Raw genomic sequence first — 13,859 nt, 5'->3', positions numbered from 1 at the left:
ATTTTATTTTCATTGAGGATGTTGCACTCTGCTTGCATGAATGGTATCAAAGATCAATGCAGTACATAATGATTATCCCTGAACTCATCATCAGAAACCCTCTAAGTTTTAGGAACTACGTTGCCTTAGATATTGCTGACCTTTCTCCTATGATTCTTAAGCTTTTGCACCGTTGTGTTCATCCGTTCATCTAAAACACCGATAAAATCTTTATATCAGAAGCCCAAAGGGCCAGAATGAAAGTTTGGAGTTGTCCTGAAATGTTTGAACCGGGATGTGGGAGGAGGCAGGTCAGCCAAGAGGATGCACTCAGCATTTGCCTCGATGGATTACATAACCAGGCAGCTACGTAACACTTATTTGGACAGCTGCCTGGTGAGACGGGCTTTGGGCAGCGCCGATGATGACAAATGACTTTCAGTGAGGTCAGATTATTCTGTGGTATTCATTTTAGATTTTCAATAAACCCTGCAGTTCATTCACATGAAATATTTGAAAAAAACAAAAAAAACATTTATGAGCTATGGGTGAAGTTCTTGTGAGCTTTTTATTCTAGTGTAAGTGGTAACATCAGCTCTTCTTAGCAGCGTCAGTCCTGGTCATAATTAAAGGTGTCTCTGGTTTCCAAACAAATTAAACTAAAGCAATCTGTTTTAAATCTCAAAAATAATACTGTAGATGACACAGTATTATGAGGAAAAAAAGCCATCAAAGATCCTCTATTACTGTTAGCTCTGGCATACATACAGAAGCACACAATTGTGGCAGGACTCCTGGTATAGATATGTAGAAAAAACATATTTACAAAACCATTAATAAATAAATCTTGTTTGTAGGAACATAATACTACTACTACTACTACTACTACTAATAATAATAATAATAATAATAATAATTCTCATCCAATCTTAAATTTGAGCATCTTGCTTTAGTTGGGGGAAAAATATTTTCTTAAAATATAAATTTTAAGAACATTTTCTCTGCCACAATTGTTGGTACCCCGATCAAATTCTTTTTCAAATGAATGCTTTCTTTTTGTTTAAGTTTATCAGAGTTCTAGGAACTTCTAAATGGTAATAACGTTTCACTGGGGTATGAATATAATGTGACACGGTTATCGGTTTCTTTCTAGCTCTGGCCTCTAGGTTGGGTGAGGACCACAGCTTATTTTGACACCAGACAAAGTGAGGAGGACAACAACAAAGGGAAAACATCTTTAAAGCTCAACCGAAGCATGGAGTGTTATCTAAGGTGTCACTAGGCTCCAAAATAACTATTAGATGATATGACCCTACCAAGCTATTGTTTTGGAGCCAGAAGAAAAGGCGTTTCTGTCCAATGATTTTAAAGGAGGAAATACCCTGGCAGTGGTGCGTAAGCGCAGCAAAGCAGCATACGCGCGTCCTTCGCTTAGCTTAGCTTAGCTTTTCATTTTAATCAGTCAACAAATGTACACTAAAAGCGTAATACACACATACAATGCATGTATTTATGCTACGCGATGCCTAAATTAGATCGAAGTTCTGATTTCAGACGCGTGTGCTGGTGTTTGGCAGGGAATAAACGGGAAAACAGCAAAATGTGTCAAAGTTCACTTCTGAAAGTATCCCTAAAATCATGTCTGTCTGCCAGAAGGTGGTAGGAGTCCCCTTGTTGACGCTGATCGATTGGATGCACTCGTTTTTCCTTAGCTCTCTGCCTTTCCACTCACAGCAGTGCGTCAACTAGAGGAAGGAAGGCCCTTGTTCTCTTTGGTTGCCTTTTCCACGTGGCGATAGGTCTTTTCAGAGCAGAAACACACAGCACACTTTGCAGCACTTGGTTTAAATTTACAGCACTTGGTTGAGTAGTCGTCCTGCAATCGGAAGGTTAAGCCCCAGTGTCCCACCGACCTGCGTATTGGTGTATGAATACGGTTAGTGAGTGCGATTGGGTGAATGTGGCTCTAGTGTACAGCGCTTTGAATGGTCAGTGGGACTGGAAAAGCGCTTTATAAGTTCAGTCCATTTACCATTTACCATGAAATGTGAGCATATGGAGTTGGCTAAACAGCAGGGAAACCTTTACTGGAACGGTGCGCTCTGGCCAAGACAGTAGGACTTAGTTTCTTGGCAACACTCCTGGTGGGTTTGGTGTATCATGAATGAAAATGTGGAAAAGCACCTCATGCCCACTATTGAATAATTATTAAATGTTACTGGTTAATGGGCGTGCTCGTGGCGTAGCGAGTAGCGCAACCCATGTTTGGAGGCCTTTAGTCCTTGACGCGGTTGACCCGGGTTTGAGTCCAACCCGCGCTCCTTTTCCGCATGTCTCTCCCCTTCTTCCACCCCCTTCCTGTCAGTCTACTGTCAATAAAAGCGAGCCAAAGCGACGTTTTAGGATCTATTGCAGGTGATTTCATATCATTTGCTTGTTTATTTACAGGTGCATCTCAATAAATTAGAATATTATTGAAATATTCATTTAACTCTGGATGGCATGATATTAGAAAACCTCTCTATGGCGATACTATCAGTAAATATTGTGTTGATGATATCAGTTGCATTTTATGCTTATTTTATTCGTTTCTCTCCTCCTATCTGTGCTTCCATCTCTCTGTAACCTTTAGCATTATGGTTAGTATCATTTAGCATTTAAGCATTAAAATAGTGGATAATGCTAGTTCGTAACACTATATTAGCCCATAATTACTGTGCTACAAACAGTCCTTTGATATATGAATGTTGCACACACGGATATTGGGTTGTCAATATACTTAAATTTGATATGTTGAGCAGCTTTAAACTCAATTCACTTAGTGAAACACATTATGTGGATTAATGACACAGACTGATGTTTTCAAGCCTTTATTTCCGTTAATTATGAGGATTTACTGCTTACAGTGAATGCAAAGATTACATTTATTATTAGAATATCACATCAGACCAATAAAAACAACATTTTAATACAGAAAAGTATGTTTAATACCTGCTTAAAGTTTATTTGCTAAAGTTTCTTTTAATCTGACAAATGAGTCTCATCAGAGCCTAGATTCTGATATACGGAGATGTACCTGTAGTATTTTTGTCATATAAGTTAGCTATCCGAAACTTTTTTTCTTCCTTTTTTTCTCTTTTTTTCCCCTTTTTTTTCTTTCCTTTTTTTCTTTTTTCTCTCTTTTTTCCCTCTTTTTTTCCCTTTAAAAAAAAAAAAGGCACGCCATTACCACTGAGAAAAAGTTATGCAGTCTTTGACGGTAAACCTACATTCAAAATATCTTCATGTAAAGGTGAGGAAACTATAATCCTGGATCCAGCGTTCAGTCTCACCATGTCATTATCATCAGTTCCTGGACTGGTTTGTGCCGAGCGGTGAGATCAGTTCCCTCCTAACAAACCCGTATATCAGTGCAGCCACTAAGCAATTAACGTTCAACCATTGCGCCATGCTTTATAATCTCCCAATGTAAATAAAGGTTTGCTTCCTGCCCAGCCCGTGTGTACTCTTGCTTCTCTCGCTGACACGGCACACACTACAGTTTCCTGCTTAGCAGTAGAAGTGATTGTCCTGGTGCACTTTGTTCTTTGTGTCGTTGAAAAATCTGATAATCATTTACTGGACGCTGCTTTTGATGTGACTGAGTGAATATTCCTCCTTAAAGGTATCTATTTCCGTGACTCTAGAAGTCTATTAAATTAACAAGATTGCTCTTGAGCCTTTGAATAAATTTAAAGACATTAAATACAAAAATGAACTGTTCAGAAATGTTTCTGAACATTGAATTAGTCCTGTATGATTCAGTTTATGTTGTAGCTGGGTCTGCAAAATCAAGAGGCAGAACAATTGGTGAAATTTTGAGGCGTCCAGGTTTTCAAAACTTTTACTCATCACTTTTTTTTGTTGCCTTATTTCTTTTTTTTAAATATTTCTCCTTTTTGGCTTTGTCATCCAAAACATCCTATATACATGTATACCTGCTAGGTAAGGGCCAGTTTATTAAGATATGAATGTTTATTAAGACTATACAAAGTTAAGGCTTTTAAACAGAAGAGTTTCTATTGTGCTGTTGCAGCGGTATAAAGTTCTCTCAATGTGATGCCAGAGGAAGTGTTTAGCTGTATGGAGCATTGAAACATGCAGTGTAGCCCCTCCCCTACATGTTGCTGCACACTGCCTGTCAGCTGGCTAAACGTCTTGACGCGTGTGCAGAAAATGGCGAGTTAAAGGTGCTGCTGGGCCACAAAAATTTAAATTCTCTGTTGTCTAAGAATGCCTGCTCAACAATAAACATGCAGTGTTTTATTAAAACCTACAACGTGTTTTTTTCCTGTAGGGATCTGTAAATAGGTATATATTTACAGCTCCAAAACATAAAAAATGTCTCACACATTTGTGCTATTAAAAGAAGGCTATACAGTTTCAGAGTCAGCTGTTTTCCATTTTGTTGGTCAGGAGCAGAGTTCCATTGTGGCTCTTGATAACTTTGACTAAAGTTATGAAGAGCCTACAAGTTTTGGCACAAATTTTTCATGGAATAGTTTCATTGAATTTTCAGAATTACAGCAGAGGTACCAGTAGTGCTTATTAGGTCTATTTCTCTTGTCATTATATTGGAACTATGTGCTATTTTCCCCATAATGTTTCACTATTATCAAAATTCTATACAAGAAATATCCATCTTGTTTTTGCAGAAGTGTTTTTCTTTATACTAAAACATAGAAATGGTTCTTATAGTAGATATTTGTCAAGTTGTTTTATTTTCCAGAAGAACGTGTTTCGCTAAGGTGGACTGGGGTCAAAACTGGCTTTTTGGATTGTAAAGGCTGCAGAACCCTGGTCCAGGGAAGCAAATGAAGCATAGAGTGGTTTATTGGTCACTGTTTCTTTGAAAACGCTCGCAGCGTTTAGCTTGCCAACTGTGGTTTTAAAGGGGTGTTAGCTTAAGAGTTAATGGTGGTGCTACGTTAATTTCCACACCGTTACTTTGTGTTTTTCGCCACCAAAAAACATTTTAAAACAACCAAATATGCCTTCTGTGTACAGTGTGTCCAAAGTTTAGCCCAGGGCCCTTGGAATGAGATTATGCAACCTTCTAGATCTTTTAGAACAACAGTTTTTCGCTGACATGTCAAAATCATCTTAAGCAGTTGAGCAGTAAACATATGCTTATTAAACTTTAATTACCAAGGCTGAAAAACTGAAAGCATAGCGTTACTAGTTGTATTCTTTATAGTATTATTAAGGTTAAAGTAATATATGATGCAAAAGGCAGAAAACTACCAATGTTCTATATTTTGCCTAAATGTATGCAGGAACATTAGATAGTAAATAAATAAAGGTTTAAAAATAACAATATAATTGGAATAATCAATATGTTAGATTGTTATTGCCGCATTAGGGATAATTATTTGTTTTCATGCTTCAAATAGAAGCAAACCGTTCACTTTTTGCATTTTGAACGTTTTGTGTAGATACCATTAAACCGTGAAGCTGCACGCTCTAACTCGATCGTGCCGGTACATGTGGAACGATTGTCCTGAGGGAACCCACCTCCTGTGTGCCTGGAAAGCAGATTTAAGTTGTAATTTACACACCTGGAATGTGTTAAACTTTAGCTGTCTTTAAAACCTGACTTTAGGTGAACGTCAAACCTTCTTCAACCTTACCTACTGTTAATTTCTGATTTTATTAAAAACTGCTTTTGGGCATTCTGGGAGCAGGAAGTGTAGCTTCTAAAATATAGAAAGGATGGGTCCTGTCTGTGGCTCTAACAAAGCCAAATAAGAAATGTTTTTAATTATAAAAGCAGCAAGAAATGGTGGTTTTAGAGGTTCTTCTGTATCTGCATAGAACATCTAAAACAAAGGGGTACAACAGTTCATGGTTTTTTGAAATAATTTAATGTTTTTTAGCTTCAAATTATTTGCTTTCTATTTTTAAGTGTACTACTTTATTTTCCATATCTATTTAAAGGCATCACTTGCCCCATTCTACAAAAATAGCTTCTTTTTACCTTTTATAAAAGTTAGATGATTCATTTATTGGGACAATGAAATAAATGTTGGTTTTCACAATAAAACATTTAATACATGTGAACATTTTTTTTTTTTTTTGCTGCTCTTTGAGTTGAAAAAGTTGCTGTCCCCTGGGGCAGGAAGTAAAGAAGCTGTCTCTGTTGTGTACTTTTCAGCATTTAAAGCTTAAATCAGGACAATTCGATCAGATCTGTTCTTTCACAAAGACCTACTATCTGCTAAAAGCTTAAAGTTATAACGCTTGTGTGTCAGAAGGTCGCTGCATCGTCAGCAGGTGACTGTTTTTAACCCACCTTCTAAGAGCAGCGATTCGCTGTCTTGGCTTGTTGTTAATTGTTCATAAAACCACAGCGATCGCCGGTCACAGGGTGGAGAAAACCAGTTTATACACGGCAGCAAACTGAAGTGTTTGTGGATCGAAGACCCGATCCTCCTAGCTTAAGCCTCCTGGAGAAATGAAAGCTTAGCCAGATCAGATTAATGTGTCCTGCCATAAAAGGTTACAGAAACCAGATATTGACCCACCCAGCAGGAGCTACGAGAGTTGCTAAAATAACGGGCGACTCCTTTTATTTCAGGTTACACAGACCTCCCTGTGCGTGACGTTTCATTGCAGCATTTTTGGTGAGATGTACAACACTTGAGTTAAAAGGGTTCCCGCCTTTCCTCGCGCCTCAAGACCTCCATATTTGGAGTTTCTGGTTGACTTAACTCAGACATGCCAAAGCAGGGATTCACAGGCGTTATGTTGGCAGCTTTGCACTATGTAGTAATAGCTGGCAGATTCATCTTTTGACACAAAATCAAACCCCTGGTGTTTCTTTTAAAGGTGCCTAAACATCACTGTATAAACCAGTTCATGTAGTTTAGATTGCTACATATGAAAATTATCACATTGTTATTTTTCAGGCCAAATTTCACTCCTCAGTAAAAGGGTTTGGTGCGGTAATGATATGCAGCTTTACCAAGTTCACTCTGATTGGCTACAACCATATTTGGAAAAATTGACCAAACGCACCCCCCAACACTTCATTACAAATCCATAATTATGGATTTGTAATGAAGTGTTTGTGTTGCAGTATGTCGGACAGGCAAGGCCAACCTAACCAAAGGCTTTTAATCACCTACAGCACATGTGTCAAACTCGAGGCCCGTGGGCCGAATCCAGCCCGTCAAGATAATTTATCCGGCCCTCGAGCCAAATGAGGCATATCATGTCATGAAGTAGAGGCATATATCATTTTAAATAGTATAACGTGGATAAAACTGTGCCTCCTGTAGCCAATGTTGATTTTCTTTTTAACTGTGTAGTAACAGCATCCTGCCACTAAATGTCAGTTTTTCCACAACCCATTATAAGTTAATAAACCCAGAAATTTCCTAAAAAGAGCTCGCTCTCCTGGTCCGCATTAGAACAAAGCCAGCAACCAGACAGGAAAACCATTTAGCACGGCAGTCAGCCGGATTTTTAAGTTACAAACACATTATTTCCATTTATAAATCCCTATTTTTGATGGTACTGTTGTTCTGGTTTAGTTGGTCTTATTCTTACAGTTGTTGGGCTTCTCAGTTTAACTTTATATATTCTTCTTACAGTCACACCAACCCCTGTGTTCTCATGGGAATAGCACTTATATCAACATCATATTTCCTTTAAAAAAAACAAACAGATTTACACTCTTTGAATTAAAAACATAGACTGAAGGCTCCTGAACCAGCTGTCAAAACACCTCCAACATGGTGCCTGGCTGAATGTAAAGCAGCCTTAGAAGAATCTGTCACATAGTCGATACCGTTAGCAGGATAAGTTGGTCCGTCATGCGTAGAGTCTCTTCTCCAAAGCTCTTGTGTTTACCTGTCAGGCTGACGGCGGCTGCACAACCTTGAGTGTCTGCCGGCTCCCGACGTGTCTGCCTGAGTTTGCACATTTCCCAGTGATCTGTACAGAAAATCCCCCTCCTATGGGAGGCGGTGATTGAGTTGACTTGACAAAAGATTAAAAGAACGGACATTACAGCGCGAACGGGGAGACCTGCTGAGTCACGGCGGGAACACGGATGCAGACTGACAGCTTTCTCCGCCGCAGCATGAAAGCTCCTGTACTTCCTGTTTAGAGACAGGACCTGGAGATGACTCTCTTTTGGATTAGATTAGCAGATTATTTCTGGAGATGTCCCCTCTCCTTTTGGCCCCTCTTTGTTTCCCTGTATTCTCTGTGGGGTTAGCAGGGGTGTCAAACTCATTTTGGTTGAGGGGCCGCATTCAGCTTAATCTGATCTCAAGAGGGCCACACGAGTTAACTCATTGCAAGATTAAATAGAACTAATAAATGTGGACTTGTTGTTGATTTTTATATTAAATTAATTTCACTTTTACACAATATATTATGAATAACCTCAGCGTTTTTAAGAAAAGTCTGTGCAATTTCAACAATACTTGTACTCAGTTAAACATTTACTTAAGTGCATTATGCATAAGAACTGATCACAGTGATTATACAATGTTGAAAAACATTTATTCACATTTTTTGGAACTTAAAAACACTGTCATGCATGACAAAATACATCAAACAGATAGAAATTAAGAAATGATTTAAATCTTTCCACACCTGAAGCTTAATCTGCTAATTAAAACACAGCGCCCCCCGTGGACAATATAGGAACTGCATATTTTCAATTAAACAAAATACATGTTTTTTTTCAATAATTGTTTTATCATTCTCTTCCTTTTATCTTGTCCACTTGTGAAAATGAAATCTGATGAGCTCTTTGTGGCATCTTATTGCCACATTGCCAGACAGGACACTGAAAAAAAAAAAAATAAAAAAAAAATATTTTTTTTATTTTTTTTTATAATGCTAATGCATTTAGCCACAGGGCCGGACTAAATTGTTCGGCGTGCCAGATCCGGCCCGCGGGCCGTATGCTTGACACCCCTGGGTTAGGGTCTAGAATTGGTCCTTCGTGTCCTGTTGTTTTACAAAGCGATCCCTCTTGTTCTTGTTTAACTGGTTTGACCTGAACAGGTTTTTTTTTTTTTTTTTTGCACCTGCAAGCTTTACGTTTGAGAAACCAGAGATGCGATACCACTCTTTTGCAATTTGCATTCAAGACTGAAAATACAAATTCAAACCAGGAAAAAGACCGTTAACCTGATTGGGTAACTTCCTTTTTCTTCCAAGGAAAGTCAACGTTATGAATCCAAAGTTAAAACACTAAATGCTTAGTGTTATCTGCCTCCGACTCTTAAGTGACGTTCCCACGGGATTGAGGTTATAATTTAAATGGAGCCCGTCTGATGTTCGAATTTGCTGCTCTGCTTCACAATGTAATTGAGCAAATGCATCAATAAAGGGTTTAAGGAGAGGCGAAGTCTTTATAGTGTGCAAACATCTGCGGCGTTGTCCGTCTGTGTGGTCGGCGATAAAAGGTGTGCACACGTTTAATCTAACCCTGACAGACTTACGCTTCTCAGCATGAAACCTGCTGGAGTGAAGAAGTAATGAGGAATTATTACAATTCAGTTTTCCTTCCCTGTTTTATCTCTATAGCTCCCTTTTTTAGAATGACCTTGCAGGTTTTTGCTTTGTCACTGGAGGCAATCATAGCCTGTTTCTGTCTCTGGCTGCTTTTCTCTCCACTCTGCTTCACCCCCTCACCCACCCACCCGCCCACCCACCCCGCCCTGAGTGGGGGCTATGAGATGGAAAACTGCCTGGAGTCATTTTAAAGTCAGGCTACATTAGCCAGCAACACCTGTACAATACAGTTTTCTCTTTCTGTGCGTTTTTCTCCACCTTTTCTGTTAAACTAATATTTTTGCCCCCAACTTTCTGCCTGTGGTTTTTATAACCTGTATTATGATTAGCTTTGTTGAAAATCAACTCAATCTGTTCACAACATGATTTCATGTTGAATCTCTGGGGAAATTATACACACAGATTTGTTGGTACTCCTTAATAGATAATAATCCTTAACGACTATTACAGACGCCTATAAGCGTTTCGTTGGCTAATTGGCCCGTTTTAAGGTTTTCTTCTACATATTTATTTTTTTAACCGCAGTGAAATATAATAGAACATGATCAAGTAAACACAATATTTAAAATTGATTAGCTTGAACAAAAGCATGTATATACCAGATAGTGAAAACACTAATTTCTGTCTTATATGGACAGGAAGGGGTTGTGATTTGTATTATTTTATTTTAATTGACATTCATTAAAACAGTGCTTCTGTGTTGCTTTTGAGCTTGTTTTTTATGTTTGTTTTGTTTTTTTGTTCCAAAATTTGCTAAAACCTTGTTTGTCAGACCTGATGCCAAAGCAGAACCTGTCCGTTCTCATTGTTGATTCGGGTTTTAAACCAATCCTTGTTACACAGGTGCTCATGTGAGATAATGTGACCTTACTTCAAGGTGTAAACAATTGGTTCTGCTATTATCAGAGCAAATATAAAGCAAGAAGGGATGAAGAACTGGATTGACGCTGAGCCACTTTAGCAGAAAAGAATGTTTGCAGTTGTTCTCTGCTCTACCTCGCTAACGATCGTTATCCAGCAGATTTGTTTAGTCACTTCATTCGGTCTCATTATTTAGTTAATAAACGGCAATAATAAGTCTGAGCCTGCCACTACTATTAGATTCGTCGTCATACAGGACAGTGTTTAGGAGAGTGTGTTTGTCTACATAAGCGTGCTTCAGTAGCTGCAAAAATGATTAAATACGATTATAATGAAGTCCTAAAAGAAACAGCTGCCACAGAAAATGACGTTTTTTGCTCATTACGTTCAAAACGGTCATCTTATGCCAATCTGGGTCGTCTAGACCATCCTGCGCTCGGCTGCTCTGTCAGCTCATCTTCCTGTTGTTGTAGCTCACACATGTTGCGTTGCATCCCCTCTTGTCTCTTGATGACAATATTAACTTCTCACCATCTTCTCCTGACTCTAATACCGTCACTGAAAGCCCCTATTAGTGAACTGCAAGGTGTTGGGCTATTACTGTAGCCATATTTATTTTTTCTAAAGCACTACCACTGTTTAACAAGTGCCAAAATTATATTTTTAGGCAAAAAAAATTTGAAAAGAGGTGCACAGCGTTGAGATAAAGCCTTTGAAGGCCAGATATGCCACTGGTGAGTTCAGTTAGCGCTGACCAGAGAAGGTGAATGTCAGGACTGCCAGAAAAGCTCAAAAGGACCATAGATGAAGGCTAAAAAAATAATATGCAAGCAAATTTGTATTATTGTTACCACAGCTGCCAATAGAAAAGACTAAAGATCATAGAAGTGTAGCCACCTTCATAGGCAAGAGGAAATGCAACACCACATTTATCAGACAGATTTTGCGGATGATTGAAAAAGAGCCAAAGAAGGCATCAGAAATCAGTCAAGCTAAACCAAGGTTAAGGTTGACCACGCCTCTGTAGCATTTGGAGCTCAATGGGCTCCATGGAAGAAGACCCAGGAGGGCTTCTCTACTGACAGGAAAAAAAAAACACAAAAAAAAGCCAGACTTGACCTCACAAAAATGTATTTTGACATGAGAATATCAATCAGGCTTTGTGTGAAAATAGAAGCCCGGCATACATGCTGTGAAAAAGGAAAGAAGTCACACCTGACATGGCGAACCTGGAGTCTCTGGCACAATGGAGTCTCAACGCTGAGACATCCTGGGCCAAAACTTGCTGCTCCTCATCAGTATCACTCACAGCTCAATGGTTTTCCAGCAACATAACAACCCTCAATATAAACATAAAGCAAAGTGGTCCTCACAAAAGCAGCACTGACTTCTGTAGATAGGATGTGTCTTGATGAAGTGAGACAGGAAAGATGGGGTGTTGACTTAAGAGAAACATTTTGGAAGATGAGCTAGAAAACCTTAAAAGAAAAGAGGAATTGGAATCAACAGCTAGTCGAACTTACAGACTTTTCCTTCACATAAATCTGTAAATTGTCAAAAGCAGTTGTCGGCGCTACCTGAGGCGTACATCAGGGCTCAGTTATGGGGCCACTTTGCTTCATTTTATGTCTTTATTTTTGTCAACATCCACTTCCATTGGTATAGTTGAGATGGCAGCCAGCTGTACATTTCCACCAAACCCATTTCTGCACTCCCTTCCCTGAGGTCATCCTCCTCCATCCACCTCACTGCGCCTCCCAGCCGTCTCAGCACCATGGGGACACGAGCATTTAGTCGTTCTGCTCCCCTAACACGGAGCTCCCTCCTACCAGACATCTGTAATATTGATTCTCTCCCTCTGTTCGAATCACGACTCAAAACTCACTTTTTTTATTTAGGAAATTATGCTCTCTGTAAGTTTATGATCCAAAGTCCTTTTAAATGAAATGTACTATTATTAAAAGGTTATTAATAACCTTTAAGTTATAATTAGCCATATCTGCACTGCAAAAAGAGAACTAAAAATAAGTACAATTTTCTTGAAATGAGTCTATTTGCCCTTGAATTGAGCAGGTAAATAACATTATTTGCCAATGGAATGAGTATTTATACCCCTAAAATAAGATAATGAGACATACTATACTTTAAATAAGATAATGGACATGAGTTGTTCCTATTTTAAGTGCAAAAATCTTATTCCATTGGCAAATAGTCTTATTTACCTGCTCAAATCAAGGGCAAATAGACTCATTTCAAGAAAATTGTACTTATTTTTAGTTCTCTTTTTGCAGTGTGTAGAAACCCTGTTACCTGTGTTTACATAATATCTTTAGGTTTTCTACGTATTTCTCTCAAATTGAGTCCTTTAACCAGCAGAAGTCCCTGCATGTTACAGGCCGGCTGAAGGATCGTTCTTAGCCAGAGGGATTTTTCTTTTCATGGCTGTTTTCTCTATTTGTTCTCTTCCTCTTCTCCCGTGAAAAGGTGCACCGTCGAGGCATGTGGCTGCAAGGAAGCCAAGAATTATACTCTTTTTCTCTGTAGCTGGAGGAGAGAAATATGCAAAGGTGGCAGGGGAGGGAGCTATTTTTTTCTGTCTCAACCCTCCACCGCATTCTTTAAGGTGTGCAGAAACAGGTCAATACAGGATCCTGACGTGAATAAATTGTGGATCTGCAGAATGAGCGGTGAGATGCGCAAGAAATGAGGACGTGGAACGAAGAGGAGATGATAAAGGTGTTCAGCGGTGATATTCAGGATTTCAGCCCTTTTTACAACACACTGCCACATCATTCTGCAAGGAAATAACATAAATTAGGCATGTAATAATAACCACTGCTTACTGACAAAGCTAACCACAGGAGCGCTTGTGAATTGTTAACGAGTCAACTTAAATATCTAACTTAGTTTTGCTTGAAAATCTGCTCACTGCGGTTTCTGTTTTGAAGAAAAAACTGTCTGTCAGCTACCGGACAAATAAGCTTTCATCAAAAGCTTCGGCTGTGGCAGGATAAAAGATGGTGGTCGTTAGGCTCTGGTTGGAAGTGCAGAGGGTTAACAGCACGGTGGTATGGTGAAAAAAAGCATTTAGGGTAGAAAAATATTTTATAGGTCTCCATAAACAGGTAAAGCTGGTTGTGTTAGTCTTTTTTTTGCAGCTCTTCGCTCCCAACCTGTTCCTCTGCTGCAAACTAATCGGGTGATATTTGGGCTCATAGCTAAATCGACTTTGTGCACTTTGTGTCATTTTGCATCATTTTGCGTTCTGCTGCTCAGCTGCAGCCTTGCAGCTAAGGACTTCTTGCTGCTCTGTTTTGCCTTTTAAGTGCCTTAGCAGATTTTTCTGCATCGTGTTACTATCAGCTGCGTTATTTCCTCCCAAAAAAAAAAAAACACGTCATGGTTTATTTAAAGCCTGCTAGGGGTATGAATAGTTTAGGCCT

At 39.0% G+C, this 13,859-nt stretch overlaps 1 protein-coding gene across 9 annotated transcripts in view; it reads left to right on the top strand.

Moving 5' to 3' along the window:
* LOC105930942 (rho GTPase-activating protein 12) overlaps positions 1-13,859 on the top strand; it is an 89,098-nt gene that overhangs the window by 32,010 nt on the left and 43,229 nt on the right. The window lies entirely within an intron of this gene.

The sequence above is a fragment of the Fundulus heteroclitus genome, chromosome 6, assembly GCF_011125445.2.
Source record: "Fundulus heteroclitus isolate FHET01 chromosome 6, MU-UCD_Fhet_4.1, whole genome shotgun sequence".
NCBI classification, from domain to species: Eukaryota; Metazoa; Chordata; class Actinopteri; order Cyprinodontiformes; family Fundulidae; genus Fundulus; species Fundulus heteroclitus.
Note: the sequence above shows the minus strand (reverse complement) of the source record. Positions and strands in the feature narration are given on the sequence as shown.